At 41.3% G+C, this 27,042-nt stretch overlaps 1 long non-coding RNA gene across 1 annotated transcript; it reads left to right on the forward strand.

The window, feature by feature from the left end:
- Nucleotides 1-22,025: 22,025 nt before the first annotated feature.
- LOC134298669 (uncharacterized) lies at nt 22,026-23,203 on the forward strand. The gene is made up of 2 exons (XR_010005773.1): nt 22,026-22,397; nt 22,480-23,203. It is a non-coding gene; the product is annotated as an uncharacterized LOC134298669 (long non-coding RNA).
- Nucleotides 23,204-27,042: the final 3,839 nt, after the last annotated feature.

Raw genomic sequence — 27,042 nt, forward strand, 5'->3', positions numbered from 1 at the left:
TTCATGCAAATGAAGATACAGACTTGATCAAATTTGCAACTACCCCCCAATTTGGGATTTTGCTTTTTATTATTCTGTTAAAACTAATAAAGATTATTTTATATTTAAAAAATTGCAACTACCCAACATCTATACCCAACAACTACCCTGCAGGATCTCTTCAGATTTGGCACTTTCAGCACAAAATGTAAAACCTTCCGAAATTCAAAACCAATTATTTAAAAAGAGTCTACCTGAATGTGTTTGTGAATATGTTGTATATGCTATATATCACATTGAAATCAACAACCCCATTGCCTTAGGGGCCACGCCCAATAACCATGCAATAACTAGCAGGATCATGAGGATGCATAAAGCATAAGGCATAAATGCAAAAATATTACATACTTTGACGTGAGTAATTGCAAAACAAATGTAGAGCAAAAATTTCTCTTTCAGATGATAATATTCATAAGCATATTCAGGTAGACTGTTTTTAAATAATTTTAAATTTGGCAGTAGACTCCTTATGGCAGTAAAATCTTCAGTTCAGAGCTTACTTCTTAGTCTTCTAAATACTTCCAGAAATTCAATTTCAGATGAAATCTTCAGTGAGATATTTTATTATTGTTATTTTGGACAATAACTGCTCCAGCATGGCTCTTGCCAGAGAGATTCTTGGAAGCCTAGTCTAAAAAAGTAACTTTTCCAAGCTCTGCTGACACTCTCCATTTTGCTGCCCATCTCCCACTTATGTCAGCTGGTGCTCTCCACTAATGTAAATGCAATATCCAGCTAAAACCAAAGTGTTAATTCCTCTAAAATGCCTTAAGCAACTGAGCAATATGGGTCCAATGTGATATCGCTGTTTTTCAGAATAAATGTTATGGGACATAATATTCTATTATCTCAGCCTATCAATGATGTTTTAGCATGCTCATATCTTGTATATGAACTCCATCCTCCCAATGGTTCTTTGGAGATGTGAGAAATTAGAATTGTCTTTCCAAACCATGGGTTACCATTTGCTGTTGTTGGCCTTTAGCTTTCACACCTCTCAGTCAAGCATGGCCAATGTTCAAGAATTCTAATGGTTACAGTACAAAAAGAAAATCTAGAAATTCATTATTAGAAATCGGTGCATTAGGAGCTTTCTGTCAAATGAATACTGGTCCAGTGCACATCCTATTTGAAGACAATGGCCAAGATCCCTTATCAGCTATCAGTATTCAGAGAAGTATAACACAAGAAAATCCAGAACGCTCAAATTAACATCTTTAGTGGGCAAACTAAAATGCACAACTTAAACTTGTATCACAGATTCTCTGTTTCATGGATTCTAGATTTTGTTGTATTTTGCTGCTTGGCCAATACAACTACCTCTGATTATGTGCCTCTGATAAGTATGCTTTAACTACGTAGTATCTCTGGCCTGAACCAACCATTCTACTTTATGGGGTAGCATCTGCTGCAAGTAAAAAAGGTCTGTTCTCATGGTGATCAGGACAGAGCACTACTGATGTTTTCACTCATCTCCTGCTGGTGTTCTATGGTATAACAATCAGTAGCAAGATCCTTGGAGCCACCGGTGCTGCTGAACTTACTGACCGAAAGGTTGGCAGTTTGAATCCATGGAGTGGGGTGAACTGTTGCTGTTAGCCCCAGCTTCTGCCAACATAGCAGTTTGAAAACATGCAAATGTGAGTAGATCAATAGGGGAAGGTAACAGCGCTCCATGCAGTCATGCCGGCCACATGACCTTGGAGGTGTCTATGGACAAACCGGCTCTTCAGCTTAGAAATGGAGATGAGCACCAACCCCCAGAGTCGGACACAACTACACTTATTGTCAGGGGAAAACCTAAGCAAGATCCTTGCTACATTTTAACTTTGTATTGGAGATACTAACAGGAGGTACATTTGGAAACATCAGTATGCTTTGATTATGTTTTTATGGATTTTAACTGTGAATTTATTAATATCATTTATATTTAATTCTGTTTCAACATTTGTATATTATTAGATTTTAAATCGTATTGAGATGCTTTTAATGTGACCCTCTTTGAGTCTCTTTGTAGGGGAAAAGTGGGGTATAAATAATAATAATAATAATAATAATAATAATAATAATAATAATAATAATAAGTCCTCTAATAAACAGGATAGCAGATCGATGTCACGCTGATTGCTGCCTGGTAAAGCAGGGTTGGGAATTTTACAATCTGCCAATAGTGTCATGATTGTGAATATGTAGGGAATGTGAATACAGTTCAGTTATGAATATAAAACTCTATTTTATATCCTACTATTCTGTGATAAGTCATCTAAAGAAACCTTCCCTGAATCCTACTGCATGTGATAACTGTAGGCCAGTCTTCAAGTTTCCATTTTAGGGCAAGGTACTAAAGTATGTGGTAGCTATCTATATTTTAATAGAATCAGATTGTTTTAAATTAGCATTGTTTTATATTTACTGTTAGGTTATAACATAAGATTGGAGGACTGGGAAAGACTGTGGAACCACAAATTAAGATACATCTGTTCTTACGACATGAAAGAGAACTGGTACAAGATGTTCTACCAATGATACATCACGCCAGTTAAAATATACAAATGCTATAAAAACTCAAATCCAAATTTCTGGAAATGCGGAAAGTAAAGAGGAACCTTTGTCCACATGTAGTGGAGTTGTGTTAGATTAAAAAGGTTCTGGAAACTCCATGATGTAATCCAAGGTATCCTTGAAATACAATTTCAACCAAAACCAGAACAATTTCTATTGGGACTGACTAATATAAACATGGAAAAAAATAACAACATCCTTCTCCAACTCTTAACCACTGTGGCCGGGATTACATACGCCCGATACTGGTGATCCGAGGAAACCCCACCAGTTAGCGAATGGCTAATGAAAATGATGGAAATCATGAGTGTGGATCGACTATCAAACCTCCTAACAGATCGTCAAAACAAAGCTAGACAAGAAATTGATAGGACACCCTTGTCAAGATATATGAAACAAGAAAAAAATGAAGATATTAATTTGACTCTACAAAAGGGCAAATATTGACCTCTTGTGATCCAAAAATTCAGGAACGACCAGAACAAGAATAGGAAGTAATTAAGGACTATTATAGTCCAAGATACAGAAGATTGGAAGCCTCTAAGCCCCCCCCCCAACCCTTTATCCCCCCAGTCTTTCCCCCATGATCCCTGACACTGCCCTCCCCACCCTTCCACTCCCCATATCCCATCCCTCACCCTTCTCTCCTTTTACCTTTTTAAAATTATTTACCCCCCTCCTTGGAAATACTTCAATAAAATTATTTATTATATTTACTGTTAGACATCTGAAATCCCCCTATCAGGATAAAAATAGGATAAAATAAAGTATATTATAATAAATAATGTAGAGTATGATTTAGGAAGGAAGATATGGGGCCAACAGAGCTGAGTGTTGGACTATGAGGCTGGAGAATAGCTATGTAAACCCACTGGATGATCTGACCTTGGGCAAGACAGTCTCTCAGCCTCAGAGGAAGGCAAAGATAAAACCTCACTGAACAAATCTTGCCAAGAAACCCTATGATAGGATTGTGTTAGTCTCACCTTATTTTGGAAATGTCTTGAAGGTACACAACAATATATGAGTCTGTGAATGTTCTTCTACCTCTTTCATGCTTGACTACATGCCACAGTATAACATTCTGGCTTCTCCTGGGAGGGGATTCCAAAATGGGTATGTTTAGGCTAAGCTCCATGTGGGCCCATATCTTCCCCAGAAAGGCCAACTGCAGCTACTTCTTCCTGATTTGGAAGGGAAGAAGTAGAAGGCAATCCAGATGAGAAAGATCTGGACTCATAAGTGAGAAGAAATAATAGTGCCTGCCTATTGGAGTGTCTTCCTTTTCTGGGCTAGACAAAACTACAGTTAGATGGATCTGTAATTGGCTAAGTGAACAAACCCAAAGGATGCTCACCAATGTGTCGTCTTCATCTTGGAAAGAAGTGACGAATGGAGTGCCACAGGGTTCCGTCCGTTTTGTTTAACATCTTTATTAACAACTTAGATGAAGGGTTAGAAGGCATGATCATCAAGTTTGCAGATGACACCAAACTGGGAGGGATAGCCAACACTCCAGAAGACAGGAGCAGAATTCAAAACGATCTTAACAGACTAGAGAGATGGGCCGAAACTAACAAAATGAAGTTCAACAGGGACAAATGCAAGATACTTCACTTTGGCAGAAAAAAAGGAATGCAAAGATACAGAATGGGGGACACCTGACTCAACAGCAGTATGTGTGAAAAAGATCTTGGAGTCCTCACGGACAACAAGTTAAACATGAGCCAACAATGTGATGCGGCAGCTAAAAAAGCCAATGGGATTTTGGCCTGCATCAATAGGGGTATAGCGTCTAGATCCAGGGAAGTCATGCTACCCCTCTATTCTGCCTTGGTCAGGCCATACCTGGAATACTGGGTCCAATTCTGGGCACTGCAGTTGAAGGGAGATGTTGACAAGCTGGAATGTGTCCAGCGGAGGGCAACTAAAATGATAAAGGGTCTGGAGAACAAGCCCTATAAGGAGCGGCTTAAAGAACTGGGCATGTTTAGCCAGCAGAAGAGAAGGCTGAGAGGAGACATGAGGGCCAAATATGTGAGGGGAAGTCATAGTGAGGAGGGAGCAGGCTTGTTTTCTGCTGCCCTGGAGACTAGGATGTGGAACAATGGCTTCAAACTACAGGAAAGGAGATTCCACCTGAACATCAGGACGAACTTCCTCACTGTGAGAGCTGTTCGGCAGTGGAACTCTCTCCCCCGGGCTGTGGTGGAGGCTCCTTCTTTGGAGGCTTTTAAGCAGAGGCTGGATGGCCATCTGTCAGGGGTGCTTTGAATGTGATTTCCTGCTTCTTGGCAGGAGGTTGGACTGGATGGCCCATGAGGTCTCTTCCAACTCTACTATTCTAGGATTCTAATTGCCCCCCTCTTTCTTCTTGCCAGCAAGGAGTAGAAGCAATGGAGGGAGAGGATTTGGGCTAAGTGCAAAGAGCAACACAATAACCCTCTATGCCCTATCTGAAAGAGACACACCCACATGTGGGCCACTCTTATGTAGGAGTAAGCAGGTGAGGCATATTTTATTTATTTACAGTATTTATTACCCCACCCTTCTCACCCCGAACGGGAGTCAGAACAGCTTACAGAACACACATACAGCAAATATTCAATGCTGATTATACAATTAACAAGGCCAGAGAACACAAACAAAGGTAAAGGCAGTTTTTCCCATCTTATTTCTGGCATCTTGGAGGCTGTGCTCAACTCTGGCCACAGGGGGTGCTGTCTCTCCATCTTCCTTGCTGAGGAGCTTTTCTCTGATCGATGTCCTTAAGGGTGCCTTTATTAACTCCTCGCTAAAAACGGTACCTATTTATTTGCATTTCTGCTTTTGACCTGCTAGGTGGGCAGATGAGCTGAGGCTAACAGCAGGTGCTCACCCGGGCTCAAACTACCAACCTTTTGATTGGCAAGATTTTTCTGCAGCACAGCGATTTAGCCTGCAGTGCTAAACTTGGCCCCTAAGCCTGGCTCAAGCATAGTGGCTTTAGTATTGGACTCTCACTTTGGAAACCAAGATTTGATTTCCCACTTGGCCATGGAAACCTTGGATGAGTTGGTACACACATTCCATGAATCAGAATTGACTCAAAGGCATACAACAACAGCAAACCACTAATATAATCTTGTCCTTGGTCATCCAAAAGGCCATCAAGCTGTTTTCAGAGATGATTCCAAAACAAAATGGATGGCTTGCTAAATAATGTCTTCATTGAAAAAACGAATCTAGAACAGCAAAGTAGCTTATTACTTTAAAATGAATTCAATGTCACCTGTAGTTGGAAGGAAGCTAAAAATGTTCTTAAAGTAACCTTTAAAAGTAGCTAGAAAACATTACTTGTAACACCAAAAGAATAGCTTCTTTCCCACTTCATATGTACTTTAAAAATGTAATTTAAAAATGTAATTTTAAAAGTACATAGGAAGTGGGAAGCTATTCTTCCTTCCTACTTCTGGGATATAGGGCCGTAGGGTGTAGAAGGCGGCAGAGAAAGAGGGAGAGGAACATGAGGGAAGAGGCAAACTTGATAATCACTTATGGTGGAGCTAAAAAGCTAGAAGTTACAATAAATGTAGCATTTTGTAACAAAGGCATAATAAAGGCATTTCAGAGGGGGATTTTTTTCTGGCTCACATTGTTATTGTTGAATGTTACCAGACGTTACATGACTTGTATATTTTGAGTATGTACAGTACTTCAAAGTGGGTCCAGAAGCAATTTGAAACTTAAGGCAACATTCGTAGATTTGCTATAATATCACCAGAAACACAAGCTTTGGCATTTATTGTGAATGCAGTTCCTGTCTAAGAATTGTCCAGACAGCCTGGCTAGGGATTCTGTGAATTGTAGTGCACAAATAACTTTTATAAATTTTGGTTTCTGAATACTTTTCAAAGATAGTTATAAGAGGAATACATTACAAGACTACAATCTCAAGATGATCAAGGTAATGATCATACTGAAATACTGGTGGGTGTAGTCAGCTGCAAAGGAGCTACTGGTCTTCCACTCAAATGACACACTACAAGACCTTTTCTTAGGGCCCACCCGGACAGACCCATAATGCAGGACACCTCTGGTGAAATCGAATTAATTCCGAACAAACCAGGGTCTGAATTAATTAAACACCTGGTGAGATCTTGTGTTTCACATGCCAGTAAGGTAATGCTCAAGATTCTGCAAGGTAGACTGCATGTAGCCACCCTCCCCAGGAAAGTCCAGGTTTTGGGGGGCTTTCCTTTGATTTTCATCCTGTGTGGAAGAACCTTTATTGCACTAAATAGAAATTTTTGCCTTTGACACATTGATGTAGAAGTCTGCATTGAAATGTGTACTGGAAAGACATTACTGCCATCTAGTGGTATGTGATACATGGAAAAACACTTGTATAGTCCTCCTGTAACCAATTCAGCAAAAGAAAAGAAAAAGACACAATTTGATGTGGATAGTATTTCAGGGCATAACTTACATTAAAAGTTGGATGATATCAAATGTACTGCTGACCGTGACAAGGTATATAATAGCTAGCTACCCATAACTGAAATAATCTGCATTTTTCCTGTATGATCTATAGTATGCAGACACTCGCAGTCACTTATTCATACTCATTTCATTACTATTATTTACTTTCCATTTTAGAAAAAGGCCTGTCTTGAGGCTAAATTGGCAAAAACGTGCATATACTTCCAGTTATTCTTTGGAGACAATGGGGTGAATTTATTTGCATTGGGGACATGTTGGGGGGACCCTCCAAGTTTTCCTAAGGTACCCCCTGACCTTCCTCAGTTGCCCAACCTGGGTTTCACGTGGCTCCGAGAGCCTCCATGGTCCTTTTGGTGTGTGTCATATGGCTTTCTCTGTGTCTATATATATACCATTTGGGCTGTTTTGATCTGCAAAATTGATTTTCTGCTTTCAGGTATGGAGAAAATTACTGAAGCTGGATTCCGTTAGCTGTCTATTCCGCTTCTTTACATAGAATGGGGAAGGCCAAGCTGGCTTGTCTTTTGCATCAGGTAGCAAAATGTCTCAGCCTGACCCAAGTTTGGTTTAAGTTAGCTTGAGGCTCACTGCCTCAGACTCTACAGAATCACTGACTTAAGCAGATCATATATTTTCAGACATTTCCAGAGCCTTTTTTTCTTGGAAACTATTTCTTATAGGTGCTACTTCTTCTCTTTTGAGGAGAACTTTGAAATGTGACAGAAGCTTCTGACTGATCTGGTTTCAGTTTAGAGAAAGTATGTTCAAAATAGTGTATTTCAGAATACACTAAAGAGTTAAACTAAATGTTTAGTGTTTATTCAGAAGAGATGCTTCCTTATGGCGAACAACATCTGTTTTTCACAGCACATGATTGTCTTCAATAAAATATCTTGTATGCAATGTGGTTTGCTTTGTGCTTGACTATTAGGTGAATACAGATGTAATTTGCCATTCTGATCCCCAAAATATGTCTTTAGGAAGAAATCCTAGTGTGAGAGGAAAAATGTACTCATCACAAGGAATTCATTCTCCCATTAATATCTAATTTGATCAGAGAATATGTCATTTCTTTATCATAAGGTAGACAACATATCCTGGGATAGCTATTCCCATGACAATCGGGATCCATTCAGTGGATCTTCTCATGTACTGCTATTCTTCTGTGTGGGCAAATGGGGAGGATTAAGGACCTCATCACTTTGAGGTCCACATGGTGGTTGATCACGGGGATATTCACCATGCAGCATGGGGAATCCGTCACCTTGAATCACCCACATCACCCCTTACCTATCCTACTGGGAGAAGTGCCACTGCCCAGCTTTCCCCCAGTCTTCTCTATGAGAACACAGGAAGCCTCCCATGTCCTTGTTGCTCCCTCATGATATTTTCACCTCAGTTCAGGGACGGAGCCCCGCCGAAATGTTGTTTGATGGGATCCGGCGGGCTCTGTCCCCGAACTGAGGTGAAAGTGTTGTAGGGGCAAATTCACCCCTGTGATGAGGTTGTTGTCAGACTGCTTCTCCAGCACAATCACTATTAAAACTGATGCTGTTGCTGAATACATTATTGCCATACCCCTGCCAGCCTATTTAGAACTTTGCCCAAAGTTCCCCAATAAAAGTGTTACCTTTAAGCCTAACAGATTTGCATTGCATGAGCACTTGTTGGATTTCAGGGAAGTTAATTAAGAGTAGATATTAGGCTTGATCGATCCACGAAAAATTTGATTCTAAACTCGTTTCAAAACTAGAGGGGGGCAGCTTTTCGTTTCTGATGGTATTTCCGAATTTGGCCCCCCAAAAAATTCGAAATTAACGAAAATTCGTTATTTTCTAAATTAATTCGTTAATGGCGGACGCGCATGCGCAATTCCCAAAAACAGCACAGAGGGAGAGGACTTTACAGGACTCTCCCACCCTCATTTTTTGAGTGATCTTCTTCCAACTTGGTACAGTGGTAGAACACATTTAACACTGATAGCTCACCAAAATTTGGAACGTTTCCCTTATCCTCTGATTTTTGGCGAATTTTCATAGCTTTTATAATAAACCATTTTTCAATAATTGCAGAAATCTGTTCCTGGTTTGAAAGTCTTATTTCCTGTTAAATTGGGTTGTCTTTACTGTGAAAGTCATTGTTCTACTTCAGAAACTTTGTTTTTGTGGCTGAAACTTTGTTAAATTGGTATGTGTGTGATATATACTGTGTATATAGTCCCTGCATAATGTGTGTGTGTGTGTGTATATAGGTAAAGGTAAAGGTATCCCTTGACGTTAAGTTCAGTCATGTCTGACTCTGGGGGTTGGTGCTCATCTCCATTTCTAAGCCCAAGAGCCAGTGTTGTCCATAGACACCTCCAAGGTCATGTGGCCGGCATGACTACATGGAGTGCCATTACCTTCCCGCCAGAGCGGTACCTATTGATCTACTCACATTGGCATGTTTTCAAGCTGCTAGGTTGGCAGAAGCTGGAGCTAACAGCGGGCACTCACTCTGCTCCTGGGATTTGAACCTGGGACCTTTCGGTCTGCAAGTTCAGCAGCTCAGTGCTTTAACACACTTCGCCATCGGGGCTCATGTATATATAATATACATACACATACACACAATGTGGAGAATATGTGGAAAGGGATAGATAGATAAGTTGGGAGCCACAGCGAAGGCACCTTCCTGGGAGCAAGGTCTAATAATAATAATAATAATAATAATAATAATAATAATAATAATAAATCCCTTACAATATCCAAGATGGGTACCATTATTGGCAGAGAAAGCCAAGCTGTAGGAGTTGAAATCCAATCATTTATCCTCCCTATAGAATCAATTTTATATGCATTTTTAGCTACAGAAAAGCTAAAATCAGGACAGTAAAAGAACAACACCCAGAAAATGGGAATTCCAGACAGGAAACAATCAGGGCTAGCTAATACCTCCCAACAAAGGATTCCCCCAGGTAGGAAGCAGCCAGGCTTTGAAGCTGCAAGGCTATTCAATGCTAATCAAGGTGACCAATTGCAACATTCACACTTGCCTCCCACAGACAAGAGTTCTTTCTCCCACCCTGGACCTTCCACAGATATATAAACCCCACTTGCCTAGCTTCGCACAGACGTCAAAACCTCACCGCCGGGCCCCTCTCTGTCTCTCTCGGTCTCTCCATTCCCGGCTCCATCCGCCGCCTTCCCGCCTCACAGAGAGACACCAGGCCTGAGCTGAGGCGAGGCGGCGGCGGCGGCCATTTCCCCCCTCCGTCTTCCTCCTCCTCCTCGGCCTCCTTCCCCCTCGCCCCCTCCCATTGGCTGAGCCCGTGACGCCCCTTTTGCTGAGGGGCAAAAGGAAAGGGCCTGAATGGTGGGAGTTTGGGTGATTTGCAAAAGCTTTTTTTTCCTAACGAAAAAAACGACGACATAACGAAAAACGGCCTCTCGCGATTCGAAACCGCGATATCCAGACGTGTGGACAACCAATGCTTCAAAATTGCTTCAAAACAAACGAAAATAATGAATTAATAACGGTTAACGGGGAAAACGAATTATTTGAGCAAGCCTAGTAGATATCATTTACCACATATCTGATGAGATGGAGTGTAATCACAAAATAACTTACTTTTACTTTCATGATGCTAGCCTGTTATGGAGTTGTGAGATGAATGGGAGGATCTCAGCATTTTTTTTCCAACCAATGAATATAGCAATCTTTTTGAAAATTGCCCTGTTGCAGATTGTTGTAATCAAATCTGAGTAATGTATTTTGACAGATCGCCTGGTAATCTGAGAACTGTCAGTCTAATTGTCTGATAATAGCAGCTCATAAAGGTCCTGGGTTTTAGTTTAAAGGGAGACATGTGTGTTGTATTATAATAACATTAATCAAATCAGGGAAATAATAACCTTTTCCGATTGTAATCCTTCATGCCAAACAGGGAAGTGGCTTGTGTTCCAAACCAGTAGAGGGCACCCAAGTATTGTTCTGTTGGCTTCTTGTACCCTAGTTAACTACCATACGCCAAATAGGCTGTCTGATTCAGAAATCCACCCCACCTTTTCCATTTTGTACTCATATTATCTGAAATAATATTTGAAGCGATGTGTTGAATTATTAATCTATTTGCTTTTCATCATTGTCAGCCCACATAGCCTCAACTATGACTAAAGTGCAAGCTGCATTTTAATAAAACAACTCCATTATTAAACTGTTGATCAAAATTCAATGATTTGTATTCTAAGGCCTTTAAACAGAAAACAAGGACCAGCTCTTAGACCATGTTTCTGTGATGTAATCCTAGATTTATGTTGAACACATGTAGAATCTACCTACACAGTGATTCTCCTACAGCACCCTTCAGAGCAGTGTTTCTCAACCTGGGGGTCAGAACCCCTGGGGGGGTCGCAAGGGGGGGATTTCAGAGGGGTCACTAAAGACTATCAGGAAAAAAAAACATATTTCTGATAGTCTTAGGAACCCAAATCCCTCCAGTATTTTCTGTTGGTTGCATGGGTTCTGTGTGGGAAGTTTGGCCCAATTCTATTACTGGTGGGGTTCAAAGGGGTCTTTGATTGTAGGTAAACGATAAATCCCAGCAACTACAACTCCCAAATGTCAAGGTCTGTTTTCCCCAAACTCCATCAGTGTTCAAATTTGGGCATATTGAGTATTTGTGCCAAGTTTGGTCCAAATCCATCATTGTTTGAACCTACAGTGCTCTCTGGATGTAGGTGAACTAAAACTCCAAAACTCAAGGTGAATGCCCACCAAACCCTTCCAGTTTTTTCTGTTGGTCATGGGAGTTCTGTGTGCCAAGTTTGGTTCAATTCCATCATTGGTGGAGTTCAGAATGCTCTTGGATTGTAGGTTAATTAGAACAGGGGGGTACTGGGTGGCAACCTGTGCTTGATGGGGTCGCACTCCCCCTGAAGGCGCAGGTCCGCAGCTTGGGGGTCCTCCTGGACTCATCACTGACTCTTGATGCTCAGGTGTCAGTGGTGGCTGGGAGGGCCTTTGCACAACTAAAACTTGTGCACCAGCTGCGACCTTACCTCGTGAAGTCTGACTTGGCCAAGGTGGTCCACGCCTTAGTTACCTCCAGATTGGATTATTGCAACACACTCTACGTGGGGCTGCCCTTGAAAACGGCCCGGAAACTTCAACTAGTTCAGCATTCGGCAGCCAGGCTTCTAACTGGAGCGAATTACAGGGAGCGGTCTCCCCCCCTGTTTAAGGAGCTCCACTAGCTGCTGTTTATTTTCCGGACCCAATTCAAGGTGCAGGTGATGACCTACAAAGCCCTGAACGGTTTGAGACCCACCTACCTTTGTGACCACATTTCCCCCTACGAACCCACACGATCTCTTCGTTCGTCAGGGGAGGCCCTTCTCTCGCTCCCACCTCTATCACAAGCGCAGTTGGTGGGGACGAGGGAGAGGGCCTTCTCTGTAGTGCCCCCCCCGACTCTGGAATGCGCTCCCCAGGGAAATTAGGCAAGCTTCCACTCTGGAAGTCTTCAGGGAAAGCATGAAAACATGACTCTTCATTCAGGCTTTTGAAAACTTCCCGTACTAGTCTCAGGGTTCACCCCCCCTTTTAAGGTTTCTCCCTCATGATCTTATAGCACTTTAACTTCCACCATGTTTACAAGTCTCACTTAGTGCACTTTTGCCCAGTCCATTTTTTATGATTCTATTGCTTTATTTTAACCTGTGTTTTATTAATGGTTGTCATTTTATTTATGTCTTTTTCATTTAAATTTTCATTTGTGTTGTTGTTCGGTTCCTTATGTTATTGTACTTTTGTTCTGCATTTGTAAGCCGCCACGAGTCCCCACGGGGAGATGGAGGTGGGGTAAAAGAATAAAATTATTATTATTATTTATTATAAATCCCAGCAACTACAAATTCCAAATGACAAAATCAATCCCCTGCAACCCCACCAGGTCATCTGGCAGTGTGGACTCATATAATCCAGTTTAAAGCAGAAAACCTGGGATCAGATCCTGGGATATAGAGCCTGTCTGGAACAGCTCTTACACTGCTATATAAAATCCAGATTATCCACTTTGAACTGGATTATATGGCAGTGTAGACTCATATAATCCAGTTCAAAGCAGATAGTCTGAATTATCCGTTTTGACAATCTGGATTATTTGGCAGGGTAGATCCAGCCTAAGAGATTCTAGTATTCTACAACTAGAACAGAAACAACCATGTTCCTTCTCATTTCAAATTTCTGTGCTGTGAATATTGATGCTGAATTCCATATCTGAGTATCAATATAGCTATGTTTCTTCAGCCATTTTATACAAATGAGCAAATCAATAACCATAGTATTGATTTTCATATAAAACAATTCATAACTAACTTTAAAAGTACAGACATTAAATAATATAATAATAATAATACATTTATTCTTATATCCCACCCCATCTCCCCGAGGGGACTCGGGGCGGCTCACAACAATAATAAAAACAGTGACAAATTACACATTGTAAAATCAAACATGAAAAGCAGTCATACAATCAATACATACACCACATGTTAAAAACAAGGAGATAAAACAGCTCTAGGCCGAAATAGAGGGCTTCTGTAGCTTCGTGGCAGAAGTACTCAGCAAGGTATCAATAATCATGGCAGAACACTCTCTAATTAAATTAAATGGGCAGACAAATCAACCCCCAAAAATTAGTCGTCGAAGGCCCTCTGGAAAAGCCAGGTTTTAAGGCTTTTTCGAAAGGCAAGGAGGGTGGGGGCCTGTCTAATCTCCCTCGGGAGTGAGTTCCAGAGGTGGGGGGCCACAGCGGAGAAGGCCCTCTCTCTCGTCCCCACCAGCCGCAACTGCGAAGGTGGTGGGAGCGAGAGGAGGGCCTCCCCCGAAGAGCGAAGAGATCGTGATCTAACATTCCCCAAGTTAGACACAAGAGAGATTCTGTATGTTTGTTGTTAAGATGAATTTGTTTGTAAATCAGAACAGGTACATTTTTAAATGTAATTCCAGCCCAAAGTGTGTGTGTATATGCATGCATATATACATATATATGCCTTGGATAGCATAGGGGTTAATACCCCTGTGGTGTTTGTTTTGCTGTCTATGCTTCTGTTCAGAAATTTTCTCCTCACTTTCTGTCCCTGTAATAACTGGATTTTGAAAAAATTGGCTTGTTGTGGAAACAAAGATCAGTGATAAAGCTTCAGTGGAAACACCTTTCCTCCATGATAACTCTACCAGGAGTATTTTTTTTCTTCCAAGGGATAGATTTCTTTCACTTAATGTTGTCTTAGCCTCTTTCTTAACTATGAATTGCTTGTAAGTTGGATGTTCGTAGCTTAGCACCTGCCTGTAATCAGAATGTAGAATTGAAAGAACAAAAGTGCAATGTTAACATTTTTAAAAAATCCATTTTCTTCCAGAACCATATCAGTCAGATATCATCCTCAGTAAATTAAGGACCACATTAGACAGGCATCCATAAGCTGGGGAACAGTGGGAGACTCCATGGGGCAGCAGGGCAAATCTGTAGGGCAGCAGGGGAAACTGTCGGGTAGCGCCCCACATTACCCCCTTACCATCCCATGGAATTTCCTGTCTGCCCCCGGCCTCATTCCACACTGTCCCTGGCTTAATCAATGACAACATGGGTAGTAGTCACCCGTGTTATCACGGCAGGCTCTCAACATGCTGCTGAGATGCAGTCAGGACGGAGTTCCATCCTGGCTGTATTTTGGCAGTGTCCTAGGATGGGGGGAAAGCCCTGTTTGTTGAGGTCCTAAGATATTTTTTAGTCTGCTATAACTTTAGGGCAGTGTTGTCAAACTTGTGGCCCCCCAGGTCTTTTGAACTTCAACTCCCAGAATTCCTGGCCATTGAACAAACTGGCTAGGGCTTCTGGGAGTTTGAGACCCAAACATCAGTGGGGCCATAAGTTTGACACTTCTGCTTTAGGGCATAATTTTATTTCTGCTTTCTTTTGCTTAAATGCTGCCGTAAAAACTAAAACAGCTGGTTTTTTTACTGCTATATATTTTAGAATGTAAAATGTGGTAGTTTTGACATGTCAGGGTAATTCTATGTATGAACTAGACACCCGTAATTTGTTATCCCAACCACACATAAAAATAAAACAAATTCCATTTTAGTTATAGCTAGAGGTGAATATATATCAGTTTGGACGTTTATTCCCCTGAATGTTGTAATAGTCTAACTTGCCCAAAGGACCAAGGACAATGATTCCTGTTAGTGATATCATGCTCACGTAGACCACGTTCTCGCCTTGGTATTACTGTTTTCCCACAAAACTGAGGAATGCATTTACTATAGACCTCTCTAATGTGGCAGTAAAGATTTAATAGAAATGTAATATTCTACTACACAATGATTTTAAGTACTAAAGTAATCTTTCATGGGGCACAGGTGGCAATATTTCATTGTTTTTAACAAAAAGGTTTTTGATAATGGCCCCACTGACATCTGTTTAATGTCCTCCAAGCTAGTCTTCAAATCTTACTGTTGCTAGTACATTTCCTCCTGTGCCTCTCCTCAACAAAGAAATCTGGAGAGGAAAGGAAACATTAAAGAACCCAATGTGTTTAATTTCAAAACAGATATAAATTTTAATATTGGCCATAAGAAGGTGCATTTGTGAAGGGAATGTTTTATTGCAGCCTTCGATACTTTTGTTGCCAACATTAGTGGAAAGCTCTGCAAACCAAAGGCTTTTAAAATAGAATTATGGACTCTCTACAGCCATATCTCACTACATTCAGTACCTTCTAATAGTTTAAAAATGTCAACAGGTCATTGCTGGTTGTGGAATAAGTACATGCTTGCTAAAAGGAAAAGTAGAAATGAACCTTCTACATAGAGACAGCAGTTCCTCCACTTATTTGAATCTCCTGGTTTTGAGTAACTGTCTGAAGGATGATTAATCTGTTTTTACTAAAATATGCTAACTTCTTCCATGTGGCTAGGTCTCATTAACTCTGAGATGAATGGCAAGTAATTAATATATACTGTGAGTAGTAACAGAGATTTTTATGCATACAGCCTGTTCTCCATTAATCAGATGAAGTTCAAAAATTAATTAACTTTATTTTTATGTGAATTATTTTTGTAATGAAAAGGATAGAATCAACAGCAGGATTATAATGGGATAGAAGTATTCTGATGAAGCACCAGTAGATCAATTTGGCGGGGGAAGGGGGGGGGGCAGAATGAGAGGTGCACCAGTTAGATTAAGTCTACAAATTTTGGAACTTTGCACCTGAACATTTAGAACTATAGTTTAGAAACCATGCTATAAGCCAGCCAAATAAATAAATATTTGTCCAGATGCTTAGAATCTGTAATTGATCTGAATGATCAAGATAGAATTATACACTTCCTCTATGTCTAGTTCAGATGATGATGATGATGATGATGATGATAATTTATTTTTATTCCACCCTATCTCCCTGGGGGGACTCAGGGTGGTTCCCAACAAAAGTAACAAAAATGGCAAACATTCAATGCCAAAAACAGTCGATGATAAATCAAATCAAAACAATGGATAAAACCATCTCAAAATAAACTCATAAAACTAAATAAAAATACATAATTGAACTTAAATAAGAATAATGTAACCCATCACACACAATTTCCACAGGCTGAAGTAAGTGTCCAATATCTAGGCGAGGATATATAAACGTGTACAAGTCTTCCTCCTCTCATATGCTAAGGTGCATAAATGAGTTTTTAAAAGCTTTTTAAAGGACAGGAGGGTGGGGGCTGTTTTATTTCTTTAGGGAGGGAGTTCCAGAAAAGCGGGGTGACCACAGAGAACATACTCTCTTTCGTCCCCACCAACTGCGCTTGAGACAGTGGTGGGACTGAGAGAAGAATTTCCTCCGTTGACTGCAGTGCTCAAGCTGGTTTGTATATGGAGATGCAAACCATTTAGGGCTTTATAGGTAATGACCAGCACTTTGTATTTATCCCTGAAGCAGACGGGCAGCCAGTGGAGCTGCTGCAACATGGGAGTGGTTATCTCCCTATGCAGCGTTCCATTTAGTAACCTCACTGCCGATCTTTGGACCATTTGCGGCTTCCGAACTATCTTCAAAGGCAGCCCCACATAGAGAGTATTGCAGTAGTCCGAACAGGATAATAATAATAATAATAATAATAATAATAATAATAATAATAATAATAAAAACCTTTATTTGCATTCTGCCCTATCTCCCCAAGGGGACTCATGGCGGATTCCAACATACAATGGCAACCATTCAATGCCTCCATAAAACAAACCAATACTGACATAAAATCCCAGAGAAACCCCGCATATGAAAATAACATTAAAACCTAACATCAAATTAAAGCATAACATCAGTAAATTAAACCGAACATCAACAAATTAAACTACACATAGTCAAACAAAATTATATAATAACATAAAATGTAAACAAACATCCACATTAATTTACAACAGCCAACTAGATTTCACAAAAAGAGTGTGGGTTGGTTATGTAGTCAAACGATGATAATTGGGCTGGCGTGGGACTAGGTAGGTCCAAATACGATATAGGATGTGACTAAGGTGTGGACTACCTTGGCGCCTCAAGGTTAAGAGCCAAAAGAAGCAAAAACAACCCCCTTCTCAATATTTTGCCAAGAAAACCCAGTGATAGGTTCATTTTGGGGTTGGCATAAATTGAAAATGACCTGAAGGCACACAACAACAACTAATTCAATTAAATAAGTCTTGGTCAATGTTCTAGATTTGCAGTGAAAATGGCCAAGCTCACTATTGCCTAGGAGAATAAGATTAATTGTTCATCATAAGATGGGTGCACAGAAAAATATTTTTGTAAGTTTTGTATTTGTTGCATTTTTGATATTTTGATACATTTTCTAACAATGTAAAAAAACCCAACTGCGGTGAGAGGTGGTAAATGGTGAAAACATAGAGGGCATTTGAAGACACTAAAATTGTGGGTGGTGCAGTCAAGATCTCCCAGGAAAGATAACATGGCCTCTTATCCTTGACTGAAAGGGTCTAATCTACCTGTGATCAATAATGGGATTTGGCCTGTTGTGTAGAAAACCTGGGCCATGTTTGTTTCCATACAAAAATCACTCTTGTTGTACTCAGTCATTTACCATTGTTTTAAAGGTTATAGCTGTTCTTGTAATCTAGATTTTTGCGACAATTCTCATGTAAAGGCCTTTGATGGGTCTGCTATCTAAACTCTTTTAAATGTAAGATGCTGGAGACCAAATAAGCCTGCATGCATGCAATAGGCATATACTGTGACATTCAGTGATAGCTTTTCAGAATCTCTGTGTAGCATATTCTTGGACAATGAGATGGAAGAGGAGGAGGAGGAATCTGTTGTCTAAATGAAGACAAGTGCAACTTCTTGGAGGCATTGTCCTGTTGTATTAGCTAATGTACTCAGGACAGCCATTTTGATCCATGTACATATTTTTCTGATGGCATAAATGTCTCCTTCATCAAAGAAAATGGGAAATCAGTCCCATTTCCCCTATCATCGCTCTGTGCCAAACAAGTGAGATTGTGACGTGCCCACTGCTGCAGGTTAAAACATTATGCTGGGTTCCTTTTTGCTTTGAAAGGAGTCATGCTTGAGCTATAACAGATGGTTTAAATATGGTGATTACAAAATCCTGAAGTTAAAATAGTTTAATTACAAAGTCAATACTGCCACCAACCTCTACTAAGAAAACGACAGACGGCCTAATGCAAACGGTAAGGCAATGTTTAACCAGAACTTTGCATTAGCTACTGCAGGCCTGTTTTCCTGCTCTCCTGGTTTATGTTTGTTCATCATCCTTGTTTTGGTCTCAAGACACCATGGTTAGCATGAATGAAATATATCTAATGAAAACATCAGCAAGGAGAAGTACCATGCCCCATTATATTAAAGAAAGGCCATCTTCTTTGCTAGTGCTATATCTGCTAATATCGACATGAAAACTGTAGCCTGGGCATTTTCTCAATGGGCCATATAGAGTTACATTCAGATGATCCCTTTTATCAGAATTTGGTACAGCCTATCAGGATGAGGTGGATTGGCTGCTTTCGTGGTGCAAGGACAATAATTTGGTTCTTGACATCAGCAAGACCAAGGAAGACCAGACCAGAAATTCAGCCCTTGGTCATAAATCGAGACCAAGTGGAGCAGGTGGCCAGTTGTAAGTTCCTGGGTGTCACTGTAAAGGAGGATCTGACTTGGGGCACCCATACAGCAGCATTGGTGAAGAGGACCCAGCAGAGACTGTACTGCCTGAGATTCCTAAAGAACTACCAACTGAATGAAAAACTGCTGGTGACTTCCTACCACTGTGCTATAGAGAGTGTCCTAACCTACTGCCAGGGCCGGCCCCACCATAGAGGCCACGTGAGGCGGCCGCCTCGGGCGCAGATCCCCGGGGGGCCCTGTCAGGCTTCCCCCGCCCCTGCGGGGGGACGCTTTTCCCCACCTCCTGCGCGGCGCCAGCGGGGGGGGGCACTTTTCTCCACTCCCGCTTAATATTTTAAATTATCTCCGGCCGGCCCTGCCTACTGCATCTGCACATGCAGGCCTGTAGCCAGGATTTTGTTCCAAGAGGGGCTGAGTCTGAGCAGGAGAGGGTCTACTCTAGCAAACCTTTTGTATCGTTATCCCAATACCCCCATGCATATGGTATATATTGAGCATGGTGATCAGATCATGATATGAATAAACATAACAGTTTACATAATAAATGTGAGAATTTCGGGGGGGGGGGAGGCTGAAGCCCCTCAAGCCCCCCCGCCCCCCGGCTACATGCCTGTGCACATGGTTTGGTAGCTGCACAGTGGCAGATAGGAAGGTGCTCCACTTCTGCCCAACAAATCATTGGTTGCCCTCTCCCCTCTTTGGAAGAACCTTATAATTCCTGCTGCCTTAAGAAAGCTCAGAGCATTCTTAGGGATCCATCTCACCCAGCATAGTCCTTTTTTGAATTATCAAGAGAATTGTCAGAATTGAATTGTCAGAGACAAGGATATGCATACTGAAGGATAGCTTTTATCCTAGAACTGTGGCAATGTTGAACTCCATGGTTTTGCATTGATGTGATTGTGTGTGTGTGTGTGTGGAGGGATGGGTGTATTATCTTGTGGTGTGTATGGGGGGGGGGAGGCATGTAATTTTGTTATGCAATAGCGCAATGGCAAATAAAGCTATTCTGATTCTGATTTTGGACTTCAGTTCCCTGAATCCCTCCAGTGGAAGAGCCAGCAGCTGCCTTAGGTAGGTAGAGTCGTGGAAAGGTAATTTGGGTGTAATCTGAAGAGTAATCTGGGGATCAATGCTTTGGTAGAAGCATGGGCAATTGGTTTGTTTATGTGTATGTTTCTGTGTAAGTGGGGTGGCGGAGGGGGGGACGCAACTGCTTTGTCCTTTCCCAGTGGTCTGTTTTACTGGTCAAAATTTCATCCCAGACATTTTGCTTAAGGTGGCAATTAAAAAAGGAACCCATATCCCATACTAGCTATCCCACCATTTTTAGGATGCCACTTGGAGTGTCAAATGCTACGTTCTCCATAACCAGTGGTGTAGTGGTTTGAGTGTTGAATTAGAATTCCAGAAGACCAGGATTTGAATCCCTGTTCAGCCAGGGAAACCCACTGGGTAGCCTGTCCATTTCCTTAGACCACATGTTTATTTATTATTATTTATTTATTTACAGTATTTATATTCTGCCCTTCTCACCCCGAAGGGGACTCAGGCGGATCACATTACACATATAAGGCAAACATTCAATGCCTTAACATAGAACAGAGACAAACGCGGGGCTCTGAGCTGGCCTCGAACTCATAACCTCTTGGTCAGAGTGATTTGTTGCAGCTGGCTGCAGCTGGTTGCTCAACAGCCTGCGCCACAGCCCGGGCCCAGATGTTGAAGTAGACTTGAAGGCAATGCTTCTTTCTGCTCAAAATGGAAACAAGAGAGAAAATAAAAAAATATTGACAAGTAGGATTCTGGAAGTCCTGAGATAATTTGAAAGCAAGAATTTTACATTTCACGGTGCTGGGAGGTTTTTTCACTTTGCACTGTCTAGCTCAAAAGTGCCATGCCTTTCTTTTGGGCCAGATAAAGGTTGAGGGGGTGGAAATCAGGGCCCTTTCACAAAGCCATATAACCCAAAATATCAAGACAGAAAGTCTCACAATATCTGCTTTGAGCTGGGTTATCTGAATCCACACTGCCATATATTCTAGTTCAAAGCAGAAAATGTGGGATGTTATTCAGCTGTGTGGAAGGGGCCTGAGATGCAGCCAATAGTGCAGGTTCAGGAATATCAGGTATCCAGTTCTTCTCCCCTTAGACCTCGGCCATGGTCACATGTGTCCATAGCTTTGATGTCTTCCTCCACAGCCTGTTTGGCTTTTGAACCTTAGGAACTCCTAAGTGATGCCTGCAGAAACCTTCAGGCAAAGGAGTCTTTTGTTGGCTATCCCTCCACTGCCAGCATTCAAATATGTGAGGCCCCTCCAACTTGTTGCGTAGTAGAAGAGTCCCTTTACGTATTTATCTCATAAAAAATGTAAAACAGTCAGGAAGAGGTCAGGTTATCTGCTTACGCGAATATACCACCAAAGAAGTAAATGACTGTTTAATCCTTCTTCCAGCTTTTGTGACTTCTTGAATTATATTCAGGATACTGAGAAAGAGTCTTTATTTAAAGAGTAACAGTAACTGTTGTGACTGCGCCTTCGGGGATTATGGATGCTGGTGGTGGGATTAGAAGAGGAAGGAAAAACCCTCGCGAGAAGGGTTCATTGGAGGAGTTGCACAGGAAATGGATTAGAGAGCTCAATGGGGAATCTTCTGAGGAAGATTCAGATGGGGAGTTTGAGGAAGAAATGGATGCTGGTGAACAGGTGGTGGCTGTGGAAGTGGGCACTGAATGGGCACAACCACCAGAGATGTCTGGGGAATTGGGGCCTATGGATACTACTGAACCTGGAGTATCTTCAGGAGCAGATCCCACTTGGGCTGCTTGGAGAAGGGAGGATAGTTCTTTAAGTGTGCATGGGGTTGAGTGTGGGCAGGATGATTGGAACTCCGATGAGCAATTAGGCACTCCTGATCCACGAGCTCTAGCTGTGTGGAGTTCTGATTCTGAGTAAGATCTGGGACACCTGTTGTTTGGGTGTGAGTGTTTGGTCACCCAAGAGGAAGGGGAATAAATTGGGAATGTTTGGTCACTTCACTTTGCGTGTGGCAAGGTGTTGCTGAAGCGCCATTGGGATTTCTGTTCATTCAAGAAGACTGGACTGGGACTTTGCTTCTGATGTAAGTTATCTGGGATTGCTCTGCAACGGAGGGCTGGAACTGTGTGGGTTTCCCTGGACTGCACTCTGATTACTATTTCTAGCTGCTGTTACCATCGTTGCCTTGGCTCTTTGTGCCATTTCGTGGACCTGGTTTTGATGACTGCACCCTTTTGGACCCTGGATTGTAACTCGACCTTGCTTCTGCCTTCGCCCTTTGATGGATGACTACTCACGGCTCTTGACCACTGACCTGCCCTCCTGACCTTGCTGCTGTCTCCTGCCCTGACCCTGGATCACCCTGACGACGCCTCTTCGCCTTTCCTTTGGAGCTCCTGGCATTATCTGCATCATAGAAGCAGTTTGCTACAGTTCTAGTTTGTTTGTTCTCAGACCAGTTTGGTGATTCTTTTTGGAACTGCTCCTTTAATTCCACAGAGCCGGCTGGCTGCAACAGTAAGGGCTTGGACCCAAAGTGCCTTTTGCACCGGCTCTAAGTTTGTTTTTCCTGGGCTTTATTTTCCTGTTCTGGATTTAAGCTACTATTGTAGCTCTTGGAAGGTTTTTGGAAGGTTCCAAGTCCTTGTTTGTTTTGTCTATTTTTATAAGCCAACTCAAATTTGTTTTTGAAGCTGAATTGAAGCATCTTTTTAGTTTTATCTAAATACTTGCATGGATAATCCAGTTGGCTTGCTAAAACATACTTTTGTTATATATTTTTGTTTGGACTGCTTTTTAAACACTGATAGTTAAGTGTTTAAAGCTATCTTCTGTGTTTATGTTTACTTTTTGGCCTATCTCCTGAATAAACTCTGTTTTGTTTGTTAATTGGCGTCTGACTCTTGACAGTAACTTAGTTTATTTATAGCGTTCTTGTAGCAAAAGTGTAATGGTTACAAAGGTATAAATGCTTAGTAGTTAAGAAACAACATTTCAGTACAATTCTCCTTCAATTTTTTTCTTCATAAAAAGAAATGCCATATTACTACGTAAATACAGATTTTCGATTATCTTTAACTTATTCTTCTGACTACTTTTCTAACCACTTTTCATTAATGTCCTCCCTGACTCTAACTTACTGACTAACAAACTATCATGACTCTCCAGCAAACTCCCTCACTTACCAACTGACTTCAACTCCCAAAGAATGTTCAGTTGGGTTTTTCTTTTTTTCTTCAACTGCCATCCTTGACGCTCTCATCTTTCAAATCTTGGCACCCACTCATTTGCAATCAGGTTGCTCTTATGCAAAATGGCTCCTCTCCTGGTGCTGCTGCTCCCTGAGAACCACAAAATGGTTGCTCACATGCCAGCCCTATAAGGTAGGTCAAGTCCCAACATCAACAAATATATTTAAAACTCTACATTATAGCTAGGCATTTCGTTACAGAGTTCCTTCTGAAAAGAGCAGATAAAATGGTGTTTAAGAGAGACAGGGTTTTTATGGTCAGACAGGGCAGGTGTGGATTGGAAAGCACAGCCATTTCTGCCTGCTGAAGGAGAGACACAGCTGATTAATAGCACCATTAAAGCCTACTGTAAGCTGCTCTGAGTCCCCTTCAGGGTGGGGGAGAGAGAGGATATAAATACTAGGCATGTCCGATCGATGAAAAAAATGTTTCAATTCTCATTTATAAAGTAGGGGGCACCGGCGCTTCGATATAGAAACTATTTCCAATTTTTTCCCTCAAAAATTTTGGATATTTCCAAAAATTCGTAATGTTTCTAAATGTTTCTAAAATGGCAGACGCACATGCGCAATCGCCAAAAAAAACAGCACCCGGGGGGGGGACACTTTTACAGGGCTCTCCTGACCTCATTTCTTGAGCTATCCTGATCAAATTTGGCACAGTGGGAGAACACATTCAACCCTCCTAGCTCACCAAATTGCAGAACGTTTCCTGTATCCTCCGATTTTTGGAGAATTTTCATAGCTTTTATAATAAACTATTTTTTAATAATTGAAGAAACCTGTTCCTAGTTTGAAAGTTTTATTTCCTGTTCAATTGTGCTTTTTTTCAATGTGAAAGTCCTTCTTCTACTTGTGTAACTTTGTTTCTGTGTCCGATTCTCCCTTTGTAATATTTTTAAGGAAAAGGGACACTGGAAATCAATGCTATGTCTTGCTATGCGCTCCCAGAAGCCCCAAACCCAATGCCTTCATTAGGAAATGTACATGTGACCAAGCCAGGCAATGCTCAGGCACTGTGTGCAAAGGAACTTTGGAAACTAGAGATTCCTTTTGTAATATTTTTTAGGAAAAAGGACACTGGAATTCAATGCTATGTCTTGCTATGTGCTCCCGCAAGCCCCAAACTCAATGGCTTCCTTTGGAAATGTACCAGTTACCAACCTGGCCAATGCTCTGGCAAGGTGTGCAAAGAAACTTAGAAAACTAGATATTCTTTTGTTATATTTTTAAGCAAGAAGGACACCAGAAATCAATGGCGTGTCTTGCTATGTGATCCCACAAGCCTCAAAGGCAATACCTTGCCTTCCTTTGGTGATGTACCTGTGAGCAAGCTGGCCAATGACCTGACAAGATACTTTGAAAACTATACATTCCCTTTTTATATTTTTAAGCAAGAATGAAACTGGAAATCAATGTTGTTTGGCTATGTGATGCCACAAGCCTCAAAGGCAATGGCTTGCCTTCAATTAGAAATAGAGCTGTGACAGGAGTGCAAAGATACCTTGAAAACTATAAATTCCCTTGCTATATTTGTAAGCAAGAACTCTGGAAATCAATGTTGTTTGGCTATGTGATGCCACAAGCCTCAAAGGCAATGGCTTGCCTTCAATTAGAAATAGAGCTGTGACAGGAGTGCAAAGATACCTTGAAAACTATAAATTCCCTTGCTATATTTGTAAGCAAGAACTCTGGAAATCAATGTTGTTTGGCTATGAGATGCCACAAGCCTCAAAGGCAATGCCTTCTTAATGAAATAGACTACTGATTCTGCAACAAAGGTATGCTGTGATCTAGCAAGAACTATTCTTAATGAAATTGAAAGCTAGATAATTTTTTAATATGGAAAAAAAAACCTGGAATTCACAGCTCTATAGCTGAGCGCTACCCAGAATTAACACGCTCAGTCACTCACAAGAGAAGGAACCAGCAACAAAAGCCTAACCCTTTCTCCAAACCAGACCAGACTGGACCCCTTCTCCCTCTCCCCCTCAAGACAGGCTTGCTTGCTCTCTGCTTCCACACCACCACCCTCTCCGTGCAAAACCCATCCTAGAATGGCTCGCCTCGGCTGCGCAACGGGCTTCATGCCAATCTTCCACGTGGACGCAGAGGGCCCCACCTTTGCGTCCATCGTGGAGGCTTCTGATTGGCCGGGGAGTGGCAGCCATGTTGGGGAGCGGCAGCCAAGTCAGGCTGCACTAAGCTCCCATTCAAGATAGGTTGCAGAAACAAAATAATTTTAAAAAATATTTTAAAAAATATATTTTAAAAAAAATTGGGGAAAAAAATTTAACGAAACATTAAGAGACAATTAGAGAATGGGCCAATGATGGTTCAAATTATATTGCCAGTTGCACCATGAGACAACGTCTCGGAATGCATTTCAAAAAGCGAGAACAATCTGAAATAATTCCGATATAAGAATCAAAACAATTTTTTGGACAACCCTAATAAATACAGTAAATAAATAAATAGATACTGGGGATGTTTCACATTTGGATCCATTCCACAAATACTGCAAGAACTCAAATCAAGCACTAACTAGGTAGCCTAAAGATGGAGATGAATACAAAAATGGGCAAAAAGGCACAGCTGAGGAGAAATACTGCTGAACAACTCTGTCTGGAGGAGGGACCTGAAGGACTTACTCTTCCATCTTCAGCTTTGAAAAGGTAACACCTCATAAAAGCACCTCTGAAAAGCACATCCCATGCTCAAGATAGTAAGAAAAAAAGAGAGTTTAACACCAGGTTTCTCCCATTCAAATCCACGAAACGTGTAACTATGCTGCAGAATTAATGCAATTTGACACCACTTTAACTACCGTGGCTCAGTGGTATGGAACCATGGGATCTGTAATTTGGTAAGGCACAAACACTCTTTGACAAACTAAACTACATGATTTAATGGAATGGAGTCATGGCAGTTAGATTGGTGGTTTTGTGTGTGTGTCAGGAGTGACTTGAGAAACTACAAGTCACTTCTGGTGTGAGAGAATTGGCTGTCTGCAGGGACATTGCCCAGAGGATGCCTGGATGTTTTGATGTTTTTACCATCCTTGTCTCATGTCTCCACGTGGAGCTGGAGCTGATAGAGGGAGCTCACCTGTGTTCTCCCCGGGTTGGATTTGAACTGGCAACCTTCAGGTCAGCAACCCAGTCTTAAAGACATCAGTCCTGGCAACACAAGGGTTTAACCCACTGCTCTACCGGGGGCTCCAGAGTGGTGTTGAACTGCATTAATTCTACAGTGTAGATGCACCCTGTGGAGGCTTTATTTCCTCAGCCACAAGGACCACATCCTACAGTCATTTAAAAAACAGAAACATGTTTTTTTTTATAAATACATAAAGACTTCCTCCTATGGAGTGAAAAAAGATACATGAATACCAAGAGAAGATATATGAAGTGCCTTGAATAGAAGCAATGGACGATGAAAAAGTTGGAGTTTTTTTTTTTAATATTTCCAAGGTGGG

This window comes from Anolis carolinensis, chromosome 1, assembly GCF_035594765.1.
Source record: "Anolis carolinensis isolate JA03-04 chromosome 1, rAnoCar3.1.pri, whole genome shotgun sequence".
In the NCBI taxonomy this organism is placed as follows: domain Eukaryota; kingdom Metazoa; phylum Chordata; class Lepidosauria; order Squamata; family Dactyloidae; genus Anolis; species Anolis carolinensis.